This window comes from Lissotriton helveticus, chromosome 4_1, assembly GCF_964261635.1.
Source record: "Lissotriton helveticus chromosome 4_1, aLisHel1.1, whole genome shotgun sequence".
Taxonomy (NCBI): Eukaryota; Metazoa; Chordata; class Amphibia; order Caudata; family Salamandridae; genus Lissotriton; species Lissotriton helveticus.
The window spans coordinates 678063506-678082076 of record NC_136063.1 but is presented as its reverse complement, the minus strand read 5'-3'; positions in this window follow the sequence as shown (position 1 = coordinate 678082076).

The following is an 18571-nucleotide window of genomic DNA, read 5'->3' as shown; positions in this document are numbered from 1 at the left end:
AGCCTGTAGACCCCTTGAAGCAGCAATAGCAGTCTCCATATTAAAGGTTTCCTTAACTAGGCTCCACCATTCCAGAGCTATTGGTGGTTTTTTTTGAATCCAGGCTCTAGCAATAGTTAATCTTGCGCATGTGATTAAAATATTCAACAAATCTCTGAATGCGTGATTACCCCAACTGAAGCCCACCAACACATCAATAGATGAAAATGAAATGGGTTGATCAAGTCTATCAGCAATCACCTTAATTATTCCATCCCAATACTCACTAAGGCTTGGGCAAGAAAAAAACATGTGGAGAATATCAGCGCCACTCAGGTCACATTTAGGGCATTTCGTGCGATCACAATAATTATTATTCATTGTCCATTTAAGGATTCTCTCAGGAGTATGGTATAATTGACAAACAGTTTTAAACATTTGCAGTTTAAGACTAGAAGATTGAACAGATAAGTTTAAGCTTTTAAGAGATGTACTAATTAGATCAGTTGGTACAGTCGAAGCCAGTTTTCTATTCCATTTCTCTGTTAAGTTTATGACATCGCTAATCCTGAAGTCAGAGAAAAGCTTATATCCTAAGCTAATCATGGATTTATCTACATCTCTATAAATACAATCCCATATCTCGGAATCTAATACCATAGTAAGTTCTAGTTTCTTCACCAAATAGTCTTTAATCTGATAACATTTAAACATTGCCAGTTCTGATAAATTATAACAGTGTTTCATTTTATCAAATGCCATAAATCCCTGATGGTCATATAAATCTCCCAAGAATCTGATACCAGAATCTAAAAGTACTCGGCAAGTTGGATCATGAAAAATTAAAGGAAAGCCAGGATTACCCCATAAGGGTGTTTTGAAATGTATGAGAGAAGTATTACATTTAACCATAATACATCTCCAAATGCTAACAGTATCACGTATGGTCTTAAATTTAACCCTTTTGAAGTAGTTAGGGTCATTCAGCCTGTAAAGAAACATATTAGCATCCGGTCCTAGTAGAAACCTATGAAAATACAAACATTTATCAGTGACTGTCAAACTACATAGCCGAATCAGAAACGCTGACCAATAATAAAGTTTGAAGTCCGGAAGCGCCAATCCCCCTTGATTGAAAGGGAGTTTAAGTAATGATACTGCACGTCGGGCTTTTTTATATCCCCATACACAGCTGCTAATAATACCCTCTAATCTAAGAAAATAAGAATTGTTAACCCGTAAGGGAATTGCTCGAAACAAATATAAGAACTTAGGCAAAATTTTCATTTTAATTAAATTTATTCGACCAATCATACTAATTGGTAATTTATGCCACTTCTTAAACTGCATAGCGGTCTCTTTTAATAAAGGTTCGTAGTTTAAAGCTATGATAGAGTCAATATCAGAAGAGATTTTGATGCCTAGATATGTTGCAGCGCAACACATTCCAGGGATAGGGGCAGGTGATTGATAATTCATAACAACTTGATTTTTAGTAGTATTAAGTCTATAGCCAGAAACAGATCCAAATATACCTGCTTCTATTATAATGCCTTTCATGGTTTGAGATACATCTGAGGAAAAAACTGCAACGTCGTCCGCGTATACAGTAATATCTAGTTTATTTAAGCCATTAAAAAAAGGACAAATTAAAGCCTGGCGTTGAAGTGCAATTAAAAAGGGTTCCATCCCTAAAGCGAAAAGCAGGGGTGATAAAGGGCACCCCTGTCTTGTACCCCTTTTAATTGGAAACATCATAGAGCATTTCCCCATATACGCGATCTTACCCATGGGATTATCGTATATCGATTGAATCCATCGTAAAAATTGACCATTGATGCCAAATGCCTGTAAAGCTGCCCACAAAAAACCCCACCCCACCCGGTCAAATGCTTTTTCTGCATCTAATAAGATCATACCGAGTGGGGCAGGCTTAGTCCGTGCAGCATCAAAGGCAGATATGGCCATATTAATATGCGCTGTAGTATCTCGCTTTGGAATAAAACCATGTTGTTGGGGAGAAACAAGCTGGGACATGAGTGGCGCAAGCCTAGTAGCCAGTATTTTGGCAAAGATTTTAGCATCACTATTGATAAGCGAAATTGGCCTATATGATCCTCTCTCTTGGGGTACTTTGCCTTTTTTTAAAATTCCAAGATCTGGGTGCTTGTTGCCCTTTACCTATAGCACAAATCACATCAGTAAATAATGGTATCAATTCCTCCGCACAGTGTTTATAAAGTTCCAGAGGAATAAAATCTTCACCTACAGCTTTACCCATTTCTAAAGACTTGATAGCATCCCTAATTTCTACTGCTGTAATATCTGCCGCTAATTGAACAGATTGTTCCGACTTTAAATTTGCATAGGCTGTTTCAAACCTCTATGGACTGTGGATGCACTGTTCTATGCACCAGCAAACTTATGTTTTATACGTTCAATTCCACAATGTGTATCCTAATACTTCCAGCAAACATTCTCACACTACTGTTTCAATATTGTAGTGAGCCATTCAGCAGTATGTGTTTATCTGTATACTGTGGTACAACTGAGGCTGTTATAAATTCAATCAGGTTCTTTCCTTGCAGTCTTGTAATCATCCACCCACTATCTAAGTACTCATGCTTTAAAATAGGCCTTAGGGCATAGGCTGCTTCAAAACCCTTATAGACCATGTATGTAGTCTTCTACGTACTTGCAAATTTGTGTTTTATACGTTCAATTTACTAGTTTGTATCGTTACACTTTAAGCAAACACTCTGTCACTGTTGTTTTAGTTTTGAAGTGACTCATTCATCGGTATGTAGTAATTGTATCACTACATTAAAACACTAATTGGCACATATACAATAACTGGCATATACCCAGGAATATGTCAGTTATTGTGCTCCGTAACACTACCACCATGGATGCGCCGTATTTACAATGCCGTGTACCATGGGACAAATATGGCACATATATGTGATGTATCTGTGCTGTAAAGGTGGTGCAGTGATTGAGTTATGTTGAAAGTGCATCGTATCTCTACCAATGGTCTGGGGGCCCTATGCTCAGACTGCTGTGTCAATCCTTACACCTGCTTCAAGGTAGTGCAGGCTTTTGACAAAGCATGAGCGCAAAAGTGACAAAGTGAAATCTTGTAGATTTTAATGAGCCACTTTTAGGTGGTGTTTCTGCGCCGGAACGCCCCCCCTCCCCCCCATGTAGGAATGTCTCCTTCTGGTACAGGGATTTACAATGTGACGCACCTCCCACATACGTCACATTCTAAATACCACATACCATGGTGCATCTTTTGCACCACCGCTTCATCCGAAAAGTGATGCAACGGTGGTTTAAAAGAGGCACAAGGGTGTTGTAAATCTGCCCCTAACAAACACTTACAAATTCACCCAGGCAGTTTCACTAGCAGTGCATTCTTTTTTAATTTATTTTTGTTATTATTTTACATTAAAAATACAAAATGTAACTTTAAAAATAAAATAAATGTTAATATTTATAATAAAAATGTAGGCAATTACTATAAAAAGAAAGAAATATAATAATTAGTATATTTCAAAATGATCATTTACAAAACCTTTGAAATTCACTGAAAAAAACATAGGTTTCACACACGTTATAGTTAGGAATTAGCATTTAAAAAACCTTAGAAATTCACTGAAAAAACCATAGGTTTCACCCATGTTATAGTTAGCTGGACATTTCTCTCATACCTTTGAAATTCCTCCGTTATAGTTAACTCAGCTAACTATAAATTGCGCGCCCGCAATGCACTGCTGATGACGTCACATATTACATCACTCATGACATGGTCAGTGACATCACTCATGACATTACTGATGACATCTCAAATGACATCCCTGATGACATCATCCAGTGAATGTGTGTCTTTCTGAAAATTTAATTTTTTTTTATATATGTATATCTAAAAGTCGATGGAAGAATAAATGAGTAAATAAGTGTCTAAATGGATGGATGCAAGTGACCAGTAATGGTTTGTACTGTGGATCAAGAATTGTGGTGCAGATGTAATGTTTGAATGACACAATTTCTCTTTGCACCCTTGCATTAACAGATAAGCGAGGGACTAATCTCTCCAGCAAGTCATACGCATCTTCTTTTTTCCTCCACACCTAAGTACATTGCAGCCATCTCCTTTAGCTAATCTAAAAGCATGTGCAACAACGGGATAGCTTCGCCCATGGTACTGTCCTCCTTGCTGACTTCCTGTGTGAACACCTCAAAAGAAAGCAGCATCTTTGTCAGGCATTCTATTATCATGCTGAATGACCCTCAGCTGTTTACAAGCTTTAAATGAATGGCTGAAATGAGTGCAGATTCTTCTGCAGGTGAACATTAAGTTATCTACTTGGTCTTCTTTTCAGAAAAAGTCCTGTACAATGAAGTTGATGCAGCGCCCCAAACACAGGACTCTGAAATAGCCATAATTGGCCATGGCCTTAACTATAATACTGCCATTTTCCGTCACAACAAATCCAATCTTAAGCCCTCTTAGTTGCAGCCATTCAAAGCCCTTGTTGTTAAAGTATTCCCAAATGTTTGCAGCAGTATGGGATTTCTCCATGATGAACATGGCATGGCTACTGTTGCATGCTTCCAAGCAGCATTACAAATCTCAGCAGTGTAAACACTTGCAGATATCTTTTCTTTAGCCCCCACAAAAGAGATACAGTGTGCAGTGATGCACATGTGATCAGCAGCTTGGCAACTGGTCCACATGTCTGTTGTCAGTTGATAGTGCGAACAACACTCTGTTGGAAAGCTTGTCCAACCAATTCCAGCGCATTGTGATATAGCGCTGGAACAGCAACCCTGGCTAAATAGGGCCCACTAAGAACCTTCCATCTTGGGTAGGTGACTGCCACAAATTTGAAAAAACCCACCCCTTCCATAAAAAAAAGAATGAAGTCCACCGCTAACATTTTAGCCCACTTCTGTTGTACAAACATGCCACTGCGGGTTGCGTTCATACTGCCCCTCCTGCCTAACCATACCACAAATAGTAACCTGGATTTTTTTTCTTCTGGCGCCACTGATGAGGTGATTTCTTGAGAGCAGAAAGTGGTAGGCTCAATGTGCGTTTCAGCAGGGTAGTCACTGTCCTCTCTTGTCTTGGTGTCTCAACAAGAGTCTTGTGCCTTTGTGATTTTGCTGTTGTGGGCGATACTACTGCACTGTTGGTCAGAGGGCTGCTTTGCATAACAAAAATGTCTTCCTCTTCTTGACCTTCCACCATGATCAGATCGGATTCCCTGCTCAGCCTTTCTCCCCTTCATCAACAACACTTGCAGTTTTTGGGCCATTAAGGTGTGCTTCCCACAGGATCATATTGTGCTTTCTCAAATGCATTGTTTGGCCCCCGGTACCATAGTTTATACCAAGCTTACCCCAACTAACATTTGCTCCACAAATGGAGCATATGGCATTGTTCACCTCCTTCTTGCTAACCATAAAAGTAGTCCAAATTAGGTTGGGCAACTTTCTGTTGCTGGTGCCACTGCCAATGTCAGATGGACTGGTGGTAGGTGGGCGTTTTGATGTTTTACTCTGTGCAGTACCTACTTCCACTGAGGTGGTTGTGGATGTCGGTCACTGCTGGGACTTTGCAAATATGGCGGCTGGCGGTGGTGGTGGTATCTGTGATGCCACATCAAGCCCAACAAGTTGGAATGGGGTAACGTCAGCCTCCACTGGGGCTGGACGAACATCCATGATAACTGGCTAGTTGTCATCCTCCTCTTCTACATCTGCCTCCATAACTCGAAGGCTTTCAGGAACCTTACTTTTCCCTAGCCTTGTGTCATGGCATGTGTCACTCTCAGACTGAGGAGGGATCCAAGTGGTATCTACATCATCAGAAGGGTGGCTTGGAGAGAAATATGATGCACTAACCCTCCTTTTTCTAACTGGAGATCTTGAAGACAATGGATCTTCAGAAAGAGCGGCTTCCTCTACTTCTTCAGCATGAAGCTCAATCTCATGAACTGCTCCTACTACAGAAGGAACTACTGTTGGTGGATACGGCTGTTGTTGTAGTTGTCAACGTCTCTGAGTTTCCTGCAATGATTGGGTGCTACTTTGTGATAGATATAAGTCAATTTCAACATCACTGCTTGTCATGTTACCATGATTAGACTGGTTGCCTCTGTGACTGACATGGACTTGGGCCTCGGTTGGGGTGGGTCCACTAATGCGGGGTGCTGCTCCCAGCTTGCTCCCCAGAGGCTGGTGTGACATGCACAGCTCTTTTCTCCCCAAAAAAGTCTCGGTCAACTTACTACCTTTCTTTGGGGCCATCCTGAAGCTGTCAGCTAGCAGTGGCACTTAGCTTCACAGGCTGAAGATATGTGTGTGTGATGTGTGGGTCACACATCACGTCATTAACAGGCCATCTGTCTGGCAGTAAAGTGGATGGTGTCTCTTGCACACCTTAAATAAAAGAAGCAAGAAATAACTGTGAAAAGTGGGAAGGGTATGCCCAGACGTGGGTCTCATGCTCAATGAGCCACTCAATTCAAGCTAGGATGGCTGATGAGCGGTAATGCCCTGAAAAAGTCTCAGGATGCTTTTTTCATTCCACAGAGGACCTGGATCGGCAGTTGGGGCTGGACTGTTCTCATGAGGAACAGGGTCTAGACTGATTTGCATATGGCTGGGTCCAAACGGGGTTGACTTGGTGAGCAAAAGTACAATGGATTATAACCCAGATCTTTGTCACTGGGGGCGAATGTTTGCTTTGTTCAGCATTCCATCCATCAATTGTTCCTTTTGCTTTTAGCTTAAAGGTAGCCTCTATTTAAAATCTGCTGATAGCATATCACAATTAGTTATTTGGTACTCTTGTCCTATTACTACTCTCCCAGTCTCTTCAGTCTGCAAATAAATTGACCACTAAAGGAAGGTGGGGTTTCCTTTAGTGAGGTCCCTCTTCCACCTAGGTTAACTTTAACTGTAAGATTAATCTGAAGGATTATTCATTGCAGGCAACTAAATTTAAATAAAACATCTTGAGTTAGTGGGTTATATATGAGATTATACCATAGCTTAACAAGCAATGAGACCAGACTACTATACAACAAACAATACTTGATAGTGAAAATATAACATAGTGTACTAAATTATTCAGAGCAATGGTGATTTAGGTTTTTAATTAAAACTGAAGCAGTAAATGCTCAAATCATGAAGTGGACTTAAGGTCTGTAGAGGACAAGGATAAGCATTAATGTAAAAAAATGTCTGGATGTTAATGAGGATGAATGATGTTCTCCTGCGTCAAAAAGAATGATAATTTGTATGCATCGGTGGGAAAATGGGGCCACTGTGCGCTATTGTTTAGGCAATAGAAGAACTGATGATCCTGCACTTAGTTGGTGTTGCTTTCAACTAATCCTCTTCACCAAGTGAGTGATCAATTAATGGTCACAATTACTAACTCACACCTCTATAAATTGCACAGCCTGGGGCAAGAGGGTTAGTGGTTTGATGAATGGATGAGAAACGGGATTTGGGGAAAGGTGTGACAAAGATAAACACTACACAAAGACAATATTCATCTGAGTGATGAGCAGCCAAGACTCATCAATCTGTTGTTGATGGAAGCAAAGGAATGACTATGACACTGTTAACCTAAATGCATTGCAAAGTTTACAAACAGTCTGTCAGGCCAGAGAGACCCAAGTTATATTCTATTATTATATCTCTGAATGTTCTGTCACATAGATTTGAAAATAGTAAATAGAAATTGAGTAGGAGTGAAGTGAACAACACACAGTTCTAGAAAATATTTGTAATAGAAAAATGATACTGTATTGTTAAATTGGGCAGTACATCTGCATTCTTCTTGGATTGTCTGTCATTCAAGGGAGCGCTAGGTGGCGCACGACCAAGATGGCCGTGCACCATTGAGGCTCATGCCATCTGGGTACATAAATGTACAGCATCCACATCCTTTGTCGCAATTTCTAGGGTTTGTCTGCAAGAGCTGAGGCCTGCATACCTAGGGGACTGTGTGTGGCCCTTTTTTCCAAACTCAAACGCCCCAGGAACAGTGACGTAAGTGCTGGAACTTCAGCAACAGCAGTGGTACGAGATGCCGTGGGTGGTGCGCCGGCGCAACATCTCTACTAGAGGCCGCGGCTTTCCCCTGGCACGAAGGCCGCACTGTTCAAACTGCAACAAAACCTCGTCCTATCAGCAGAAAGGGAGCATTTACCCCAAAGACGTAGAGGCAACATCACAGCATTGGCTGAGGAGACTGGTAGGGGGACCCTGCTGGGAGCACTCGAGGCGGAGGGTTGAGCCCACCCCCGGGGATGGCGCGCCTCTTGTGAGGCGGGTGGCGGCCGAGCATTTCTGTCCCCTTGCTGGTCCGTGTACTTACAAGGCGGGCACAGTAAGAAAAACAATTGAATGCCACGGGTCCAGGCCTGTACGGCCAAATAGGCTTAACCTCCTCTGCTCAGATGACAAAGCGGGCCTAGTCAATTCACTGACCACGTGGCGGGGGTAGGGCAAAATACCTGCGCCCCAGCTCGAAAACGCACCACGACACCGGCCCAAACGCTTGTACCCCAGATGCTTGAAAAATAGGCACCAGCTGTCAGGACGAGTAGAAGGCTTAACCCTCTGCAGCCACCATCTATACTGCATGGCCCCACCTCCTTGAAGAATTACCACGCTGCTGCTCACAGAGTCTGAAATACCACAGACACTTCCTTGTATACAGAACCGCTTACCAAGCACCTGGCATTGAACGTCCCCTGGCAGTGGCGACACTGAGTTCTCCTCCATCCACATATTGCAGGAGTGGAGACAGCTCCTCTAGGTCAAGATGGGCAGGACAGATGGGAAATAAACCAAAATCCCATTTGGCGTGCGAAAAATGCCCTGGACCCAAATATACGATCACCCAGAGTCTGAGACTCCCTACAGTTAAGAGGAGGACTGCAAAACAATATTATTAACCATAAAAATAGGCTCATATCAATTGACGTCAAAATAGATGCCATAAACTCTTGATTGGATGCTGTAGTGCACAAGATAGAAAAACATGACCACAGGATTACAGAGGCGGAAAACAGAATTTCTGAGCTGGTGGATGGTGCCTCAAGTAGTACAGTGCAGATTTCACAGATGGACCGATTACTGAATGTCATTGCATCGAAAAATGAGGACTTAGAGGCGCGTTCCCGGTGGAACAACATGCACGTACTTGGCCTTGCAGACACAATCAACACTGGCCACATGGAAGACTTAATCGAGAAACTAATCATCAGCCTGTACAGAGCAGAAGCCTTTTCCCAACACTTAGTCATTGAGAGAGCGCATTGATCCCTGAATGCGCGAACCACTCCCGGGGCGCCGCCGTGCCCGGTAATAGTCAGATTCCTCAACTACCGCAACAAGGATACGGTGTTACGTTTGGCATGAGAAAAGAAAACAGTAGAATATGAGAACACAACCCTCGAGTTCCACCCTGACTTTACCCAATATGTTCAAGAAGTGAGATGAAAATTCACCACTGTGAAAAGGAAGCTACAAATCTTGAGCATTCGCTATGCCATGTTATACCCGGCACGACTCCAAATCATGCATCAAGGGAAGCAGCATATTTTCTACAATCCTCAGCAGGTCGATTAGTTTTCTAAAAGAAATCAGTGAGCATCATCCGTAGTGGCTGCAGCCAGATCTCGATCCAGATCCACTTTTCCGCTATCAAAGCAGGACTAAAATATGGTATAGTAGATCATCAGCCTTACTAAGACAAGGAAAGACTATTTAGCTTGGGTCACCTCCTTTTGTAATTGGGGGTAGAAAAACGGCACCAGGAAGGAGAGCCAGGCGAACTCTCAGACATGCTACCCAGAATGAAATGTCAAACTCACAAACAAAACACCGACATGCAGGGGCAAACTCAATTGGCAATGATCCCTGCTGGTAGCCTTTAAACCAATATAGACAAAATACTAATATAGCCCGGACACTCACCCCTCCCTTCCACCCTAGCACTTGACCATGCAGTGCAAGACTACAGTCAGGTGAGACATCAGGGGGTGGTGGCGATTTGTGGCCCCCTAGCCTAACCCACACAGGTGATCTCCCTTTACACCTTTATAACAGTTATAATCGCATAATAACGGCCGCATGCCAATACGATATGTTGGGGTGGGCATGTATGCCCAACAAGTTGGGAATGTCGGAGTGGGAGGTGGGAGAGGGTTTTGCCTAGCACAGTCCCAACTGTTCACAGCTAAATGTCATGATTTGATACATGTTTATTGCTCAGATATTCAAGTAAGAATAACCAGTCCATTGGTTTCCAGTTGCTTTAACACTCACAGCTTCCAAGATGCAGGCTAGACTTCATTGCATAACATGGAATATCCGGGGGCTAAATAACCCGAGCAAAAAGCGTCAGGTGTTAGGATACCTGGATAGGCACCAAGTACAGATTGCCATACTGCAAGAAACTCATTTAGATACGACTGCTGACTCCAACTTTGCTGCTAGATGGGCTTCACATTGTTGCTTCTCATCCTAATCCACGTACTCCAGGGAGATAGCTTTCCTCATTAAACGGAGCACACAATTTAGATTATCTGTTAATTGTGGTTGCCTAGTTGAAGTGGTCCTGTAAGGTAAGCATGAGTGTTATGGTGCCTTTTGTGCAGGAGAAGAGAAGGCCTGCGGATTATAAAACAGATACCATATTATAGAATCATGGAAGAAGGACAGAAAGTAAGCTTAATGAGGAGTGTACCAAGAACCCTCAGATGCAGAGCAAGATCATAGTCCTTTGCAATCATACATTTTATGACTGATGAGCGATCAATTAAGTGAAAACATATCAATTTCAATAACCAATAATCACAGACAAGAGGCTGTATGCATTAGACTGATCAAATTCGCACCTGTCATGATCATCATCATAACATTTAGCCTAGCACTTGCATAATTTGAAAATGTGACTGACATCATCCAATGTCTGTCTCCAGTTACCTATATCAGGCCATCCACCCAACCACATAGTTTAAAATTTGAACCGGCAAGCACACATACTCAGCAGTATAAAGTAATAAAGTAATCGACGCACCTCTCACCAGTTAACAGACAGAGTTAAGTAGACCTCTTAGAGTCTTCACCATGTTGGTTTCTGTGAAGTTGATAATTTCCTTCTTCTGGCAGTTGTTTAGTGGTCAAAACTCACACCCTGAGTCCTTCCCTCATCCTCCTGACTCCGAGTACCGAATATGTCCAACTCTGTATTCTATATGACTCCCGTCCAGACAGCCCTACCCCAATGAGAAATATTGACCTGCAGTGTAGGGCAATGCTGTGGATGATGAACAAGAGAAACATTGAGTCATTTTTTTTGTGTAGGCTAGATTTGTGTTTGTTAGCCAAATGGACTAGTTTGGTCTTTGAGGAGTGTGGGCCAGAAAATAAAGCAGTGTGGTTCTGGCAAAGTAATCTAGTTAAAAGTCAAAGGGAAAGGAAAAGAAATCCCCTTCAGGAAGCATATGATCACCAGATAAACCACCAAAATTATAAATCATCACACACACAATCAAAGTTAATAATTATAGTTACCCACCCACTCTCACTTAGAACTAGGACTTTAGTAGATCACACTGGTTGGGTATTTTGGGATTCTGTTTCTTCTGTTTATATAGATCTTTGGTCAGATACCAAGCAACATATACCCGTACAATTTATGATGAACTTTTACCTCTTTTCTGCATGTCTTGTTTTTAAATTAACTTGGTGAAGGGTTCTACTTTTGAATACGGTATACCTAAAAGCACTGGCACCATGAAACGAATTAGCCTCTCTTTGTCTAAAATCTGGTTTGGAGACCTTTCATAAGTGTGTTACCATTGGCTGGCTCATTTGTAAATATGTACATTGTTGGTTTAAAAATGTTGTTTCTATATATGCACAACAATATCTATTTTCTGATTTCAGATCCCCTGGCTTTGGTTATGTAAGGAATGTCCGTATCTATATATGTCCTGAGGAAGGTGGTGGACAACCCACCGAAACGCGCGTCGACCTTGCGTGAAAGCTATCTTTAACAACTGGTGGCTTTACATTAGGCAAAAAATCTTCTCTTGTTTTTGCCATATGATATCAAGAATTATTTAGATACTGCATTCGTATGGAGTGTGTGGTTGTTAATAAGTTAGAATGAGTGATATGGTATGAGTGTATTTTATTGTTGTGGTTTTATAGCCAAGGGGCTATTTATTATATAACCTTTTTGTATTTGTTGGAATATGTTTTTTGCACATAAGTATATATAAAATGACAAAAAGATGTTATAAGAAATGAAAATGAAAAACAAATAATGATGAATTCATAAAAAATGAAAATGAGTAATAAAGAATGATGAAATAAAATACTAAAGAAATATTTCTCATTAGTTTTGAGGTTATTGTTGTGTGTGAATAAAATGAAATGAGCAAACTATGTGGGTAGTTCAAAGTATATAGGTCATGAGGGAAATTCTTTAATATTTGTTATTCTTTTCCCCTCTTTTCCCTGACCTCAAAGCAACGTTAGAGGGGTCCCCTCCTTTATGTGGTTACATTCACGGTTTTTGAACTGTGGGAAATTTTATTTTTTGTATAAAGAAGTTCTTTGTGGTTGTTGTCGTGAGCTGGTTTTTGGTGACACGTTTAGTTGGTCTCCAGTGTTGATTTGTTTTAATTCTCTATATAATTGTTCTTGGGGTTAATATTCCAGCACCCTGTTACTATCCTTTCTTTGGTTTTTCCTTTCTTTGTTGATTTTTTCCTTTTTTTTTTGTTGCACCTACGATGAGGAGTTCCACTTTTGAGTGATTATTGGGCCTTGTAGTGATATATTTTTGAGAGAGTATAACATTTCTAAGTCACATCATAGAAAATTAGACGTAACACTTGTTGAAAGACGGAAGGATTACAGACGTTTGTTTTTTCGGACGAGGAGTTTTCTTCTCTAATGGGTCAAGTGATAGATAATTCAAACTCAACTACTACCTCATTAGGAGATAATAGTGAATGGCAAAATCTTTTAAATATGAAGAAAAAACTGAAACGCATAGAATCTCATGCGTTTTACATGTTTGAATATCTAAAGGTGGGTGTCATTCCTTCTGGGCTTAGGGTCCGCAATGCACCAGCCCTATTCATTGAAATTCGTAAGTTCCTGGAGCGGTGGTCGTTAATATCTAACCGCTGCTCCAGGGACTGGATGATGTTAATCATCGAAACTGCGAGGGACTTGATGATAAATCTGAGCAAAGAGATACAGGACCTGGAAGAAAAACTTAAATCATCCGATGCGGTGGATGAAGCTAAAAACAAACTAGATAAAGTCCAAGCAGAAATGAAGGATTTTGATACTTACTTGACGAATAAAAAATCGGAAAAACTGCGTAAAGACACTAGATGGTTCACCAGGGAAAAAATATATCCATATTTGAATCCCCAGTATTATCAAGGGGGTACCCAATCTAATTATACTCCAATGTATGCTAATAACTACAGACAACAGTATACTACTTTTTCTGATACAGGCTCTTCCGAATCAGACAATAACAATTTTCACGATGATGGCAGGACACAATAGAATTCTAGGCCCTTTCGAGGCAGACAACAACCACAAAATAGTCATGGCCGTGGTTTTTTATCCAGGGGCCAATTCAGGGGACGCAAAGACAGAGGGGGACACCATTCGATGAGCCCTCAACAGCAGTATGTCAAAACCAGGAACCAGGAACCAGCAATATTGGTGGTAGAGGAAGGGACAAACAATAAGGTAGTTAACAAAGAAGATGTGTTACCCATTTACAACTTATCATCAGTTGTTTTCAATGATGAAGAATTGTCCCTTTTGAGTCGTGGCTTATCTTTTGCCCCATGTACTGTACTTAATAAATTTAAGTTACATGAGGACATATTTTCCTTCTTTAGAAAGGTGAGGCTGAAAAAATATTTTGCGGACAGACCAGAGATGATAGAAAATGAGAACTTGAACAAATGCAAACAAGCATCTACTTTTACTCCCACATTGGATATGGTGGGACCCGAAGTCCACATCTTTGAGCAAAATATATTGAAGGATGTCTCCTGTTTGTTAAAAAGTTCGAACAAACCAAGATTTAATCTGTCTAAAACTGAAAATATGGCTCTAAAAAGAATAGAAACTAACACTGATATTGTGATTAAACCCTGCGATAAGGGTGGGGGATCACTATTTTGAATAAAAGAGACTATGATGCAAATATGTTAGAGATGTTTTCTATACCTGAACATTATAGACCTGCGAATACAAGAGAGATGAATAGACTAAAGACAGTCATTAGTGAAATTACACAGAAGGCCTTGAATGATGGTGATATTTGTGAGGACGAATTTGTCTTTCTTAACAAAGCATGCCCCGTAACATCTGCATTATATGGGCTTCCTAAAACCCATAAATATGAGCAACATCCCCCTATGCGACCTATCATTTCTACAATAGGTTCAAGTTCAGAACCTCTCTCAAAATACGTGGACTCATTTTTGTGTCCATTGACCCAAAAATATACGTCATACATCAAAGACACTGGAGACGTTATTTCTAAGATAGAGAATATTCCTTTCAATCCCAATACAGAGATTTTAGTAACGCTTGACATTGAGGCTTTGTATACCAACATCCCTCAGTGTCAAGCGTTACAGGCAGTGGCAGCGCTTTTACAAAGATACCCCTGCAACTGACCCGATGGATTCATATTGAAATGTTTGGAGGTTGTTCTGTTGAACAACTTCTTTGATTTCAATGGCTCACTGTTCATGCAAATCAAGGGCACCAGCATGGGGGCGTCTTGCGCCCCTAGTGTCGCGAACACGTATATGGGCGAATGGGAATTGAGGAATATTTTAATGAGAATGCTCCATTTTTTGAAAACGTTTTGTTATGGCGCCGATTTATTGATGATATTTTTTTTGTATGGAGAGGCAATGAGACTGATTTGAATGAATATATTCTGTGGTTAAATATGAGCGACCAGAACCTCAAATTTACGGGCAAGTATAGTACGAGCAAGGTCGAATTTCTGGATATTCTGATTGAGGGTGGCAGTGGCAGCCTCCAAGTCAGTCTATATAGGAAACCGACAGCGAAGAATACTATTTTACAATATGGGAGTTTTCACCCCAATTGTCAAAAGGATTCTATCCCCTTTGGGGAATTTCTTCGCATTCGCCGCAATTGCTCTAGCATGAGTGACTTCCATGTTCATGGGGAAGCCCTGAAAAAGAGACTTATAAAACGTGGGTATGCCCATCGCTTGGTACGCCAAGCTTTCAAAAGAGCAAAATATTATAACAGAGATGCTCTGTTGAAGGGAACCAAACGAGAACCCCATGGGAGAGTCACTTGTGTGATTAATCATTCCTCTATCAATTTTAAGATCAAAAATATCATTAATAGAAACTGGAGAATTCTCAATTCTGATGAACAAGAGACCCAATTCCCTTTACCATTAATAGCTTATAGTAGAAACCGTAACCTGAGGGACCGATTGGTCCACACGAGGAACAAACCTTGGTTAGTGGAAACTCAAACCTCTTTAACTGGTCTCACAATCATTTTGGGAAACCATAAATGTGGTTTCTGCCATGCGTGTGACGCGGCCGTTGTGACGGAATCACTGTGCTATAATAACATCAATGTGAAACCCAGGTGTCTTACAAATTGCAGGAGTAGTAACATCATATATATACTCCTTTGCCCCTGTGGTTTAGCTTATATAGGAGAGACAGGTCGTGAATTCTGACACCGTTTTAGTGAACACAAGTCTGCAATAAGAACGAAAAAGATCTCTGCACCTTTGGTTAAACACTTCTTAGAAAAACAACACCATGAAACAGAACTTAAATGGTGTATTTTGGAAAAAATACAAGCTAAAATGGGCCAATTAAATGAAATAACTCGTAAAAAACGAGACACGTTCTGTATTTTTCATCTTGACAGTATAAAACAAGGATTAAATGAGGATATATCATGGTATATAACCATGTAGACTCCAAGTAATGACTGAGTCCATAACTGGATAGTAATCCTTGATTTATTACCAGATATACATAAGGATAAAGTATACAGTTATTATTGTGGCTGGATTATGACATTGATGAAATTTGATTAATTTAATGTTTGTCTTTCACTTGTGATTTCTAGATTTTTTTTAGAAAACAATACAGCCTGGTTATTTACTGATTAAAAGTCCATTGATAATATCATATAGCAAACTTACGTATATACATAGGTTTCCACCTAGGATGTTAAAAATCTTAGTCTTCCTGGAATATCATGTATAATATTTTCCGTTTACTCGGTACAGATGAAGCACTCACCATATTCTCCGAATTAGCTGCGCCTACTGTACTCTGTTTTCTTGATCAGGCCCAAAGAATTTGTTACACATAGATATGGGCGCTACAAATATATGACAGGGACAGTGTTAATAAAACAAATTCAAAATAGATGGTGGAATTTAGGTCTCTTTAGTAAAGGAAGTAGTCAGAATGGTACTTAATATCTATGAAGATCGGTACAGATTAGATCTCCCTAATTAGTTCATAGATTTTTTCATTCACTATATGCCCAAAATATCTTTAGACTTATCGGGCCATATGTTTCAGTTTTAAGCTTAGTATGGTCCAGTGTACGAAGAAACATCTTGGTTACGTATTACACCTATAGATTCATGATACTTCCAAGATGGCGCTCACAATGCACATAGGTGAGTAGTACATCCTCTATGTTGAGCGAGGCAAAAGATAGGAAGTAACACTAGTTTCTCAGCTGTAGTAAATACTAGCTCTGGCGCCCTTTTTTCGAGCTTATAAACGCCGCCCATTTTCGTCTTCTTCCTCTTTGCCTCGGAGTAACACGGGTTTGCGAGACACCTTTATGGGGAAGACGTGCAATTTTGAAGGTTAGTACGGATTTGTTAGAAGCCAGATGGCCCCCCCGGGGACCAGCTCAGGATCACCATTGTGACATAGCTTTTATAAAATTAATGGGATTGTGCAAAATCTATACGGAACCCCTTGTTTCTCCTCTTAGGGTTGTCAGCGAAGAATACTATTTATCAATATGGGAGTTTTCACCCCAATTGTCAAAAGGATTCTATCCCCTTTGGGGAATTTCTTCGCATTCGCCGCAATTGCTCTAGCATGAGTGACTTCCATGTTCATGGGGAAGCCCTGAAAAAGAGACTCATCAAACGTGGGTATCCCCATCGCTTGGTACGCCAAGCTTTAACAAGAGCAAAATATTAAAACAGAGATGCTCTGTTGAAGGGAACCAAACGAGAACCCCATGGGAGAGTCACTTGTGTGATTAATCATTCCTCTGTCAATTTTAAGATCAAAAATATCATTAATAGAAACTGGAGAATTCTCAATTCTGATGAACAAGAGACCCAACTCCCTATACCATTCATAGCTTATCGTAGAAACCGTAACCTGAGGGACTGATTGGTCCACACGAGGAACAAACCTAGGTTACTGGAAACTCAAACCTCTTTAACTGGTCTCCCAATCATTTTGGGAAACCATAAATGTGGTTTCTGCCATGCGTGTGACGCGGCCGTTGTGACGGAATTGCTGTGCTATAATAACATCAATGTGAAACTCAGGTGTCTTACAAATTGCAGGAGTAGTAACATCATATATATACTCCTTTGCCCCTGTGGTTTAGCTTATATAGGAGAGACAGGTCGTGAATTCCGACACCGTTTTAGTGAACACAAGTCTGCAATAAGAACGAAAAAGATCTCTGCACCATTGGTTAAACACTTCTTAGAAAAACAACACCATGAAACAGGACTTAAATGGTGTATTTTGGAAAAAATACAAGCTAAAATGGGCCAATTAAATGAAATAACTCGTAAAAAACGAGAAACGTTCTGGATTTTTCATCTTGACAGTATAAAACAAGAATTAAATGAGGATATATCATGGTATATAAGCATGTAGACTCCAAGTAATGACTGAGTCCATAACTGGATAGTCATCCTTGATTTATTTCCAGATATACATCAGGAGAAAGTATACAGTTATTATTGTGGCTGGATTATGACATTGATGAAATTTGATTAATTTAATGTTTGTCTTTCACTTGTGATTTCTAGATCTTTTTTAGAATACAATACAGCCTGGTTATTCACTGATTAAAAGTCCATTGATAATATCATATAGCAAACTTACGTATATACATCAGTTTCCGCCTAGGATGTTAAAAATCTTAGTCTTCCTAGAATATCATGTATAATATTTTCCGTTTACTCGGTACAGATGAAGCACTCACCATATTCTCCGAATTAGCTGCGCCTACTGTACTCTGTTTTCTTAATCAGGCCCAAAGAATTTGTTACACATAGATATGGGCGTTACAAATATATGACAGGGACAGTGTATAAAACAAATTCAAAATAGATGGTGGAATTTAGGTCTCTTTAGTAAAGGAAGTAGTCAGAATGGTACTTAATATCTATGAAGATCGGTACAGATTAGATCTCACTAATTAGTTCATAGAT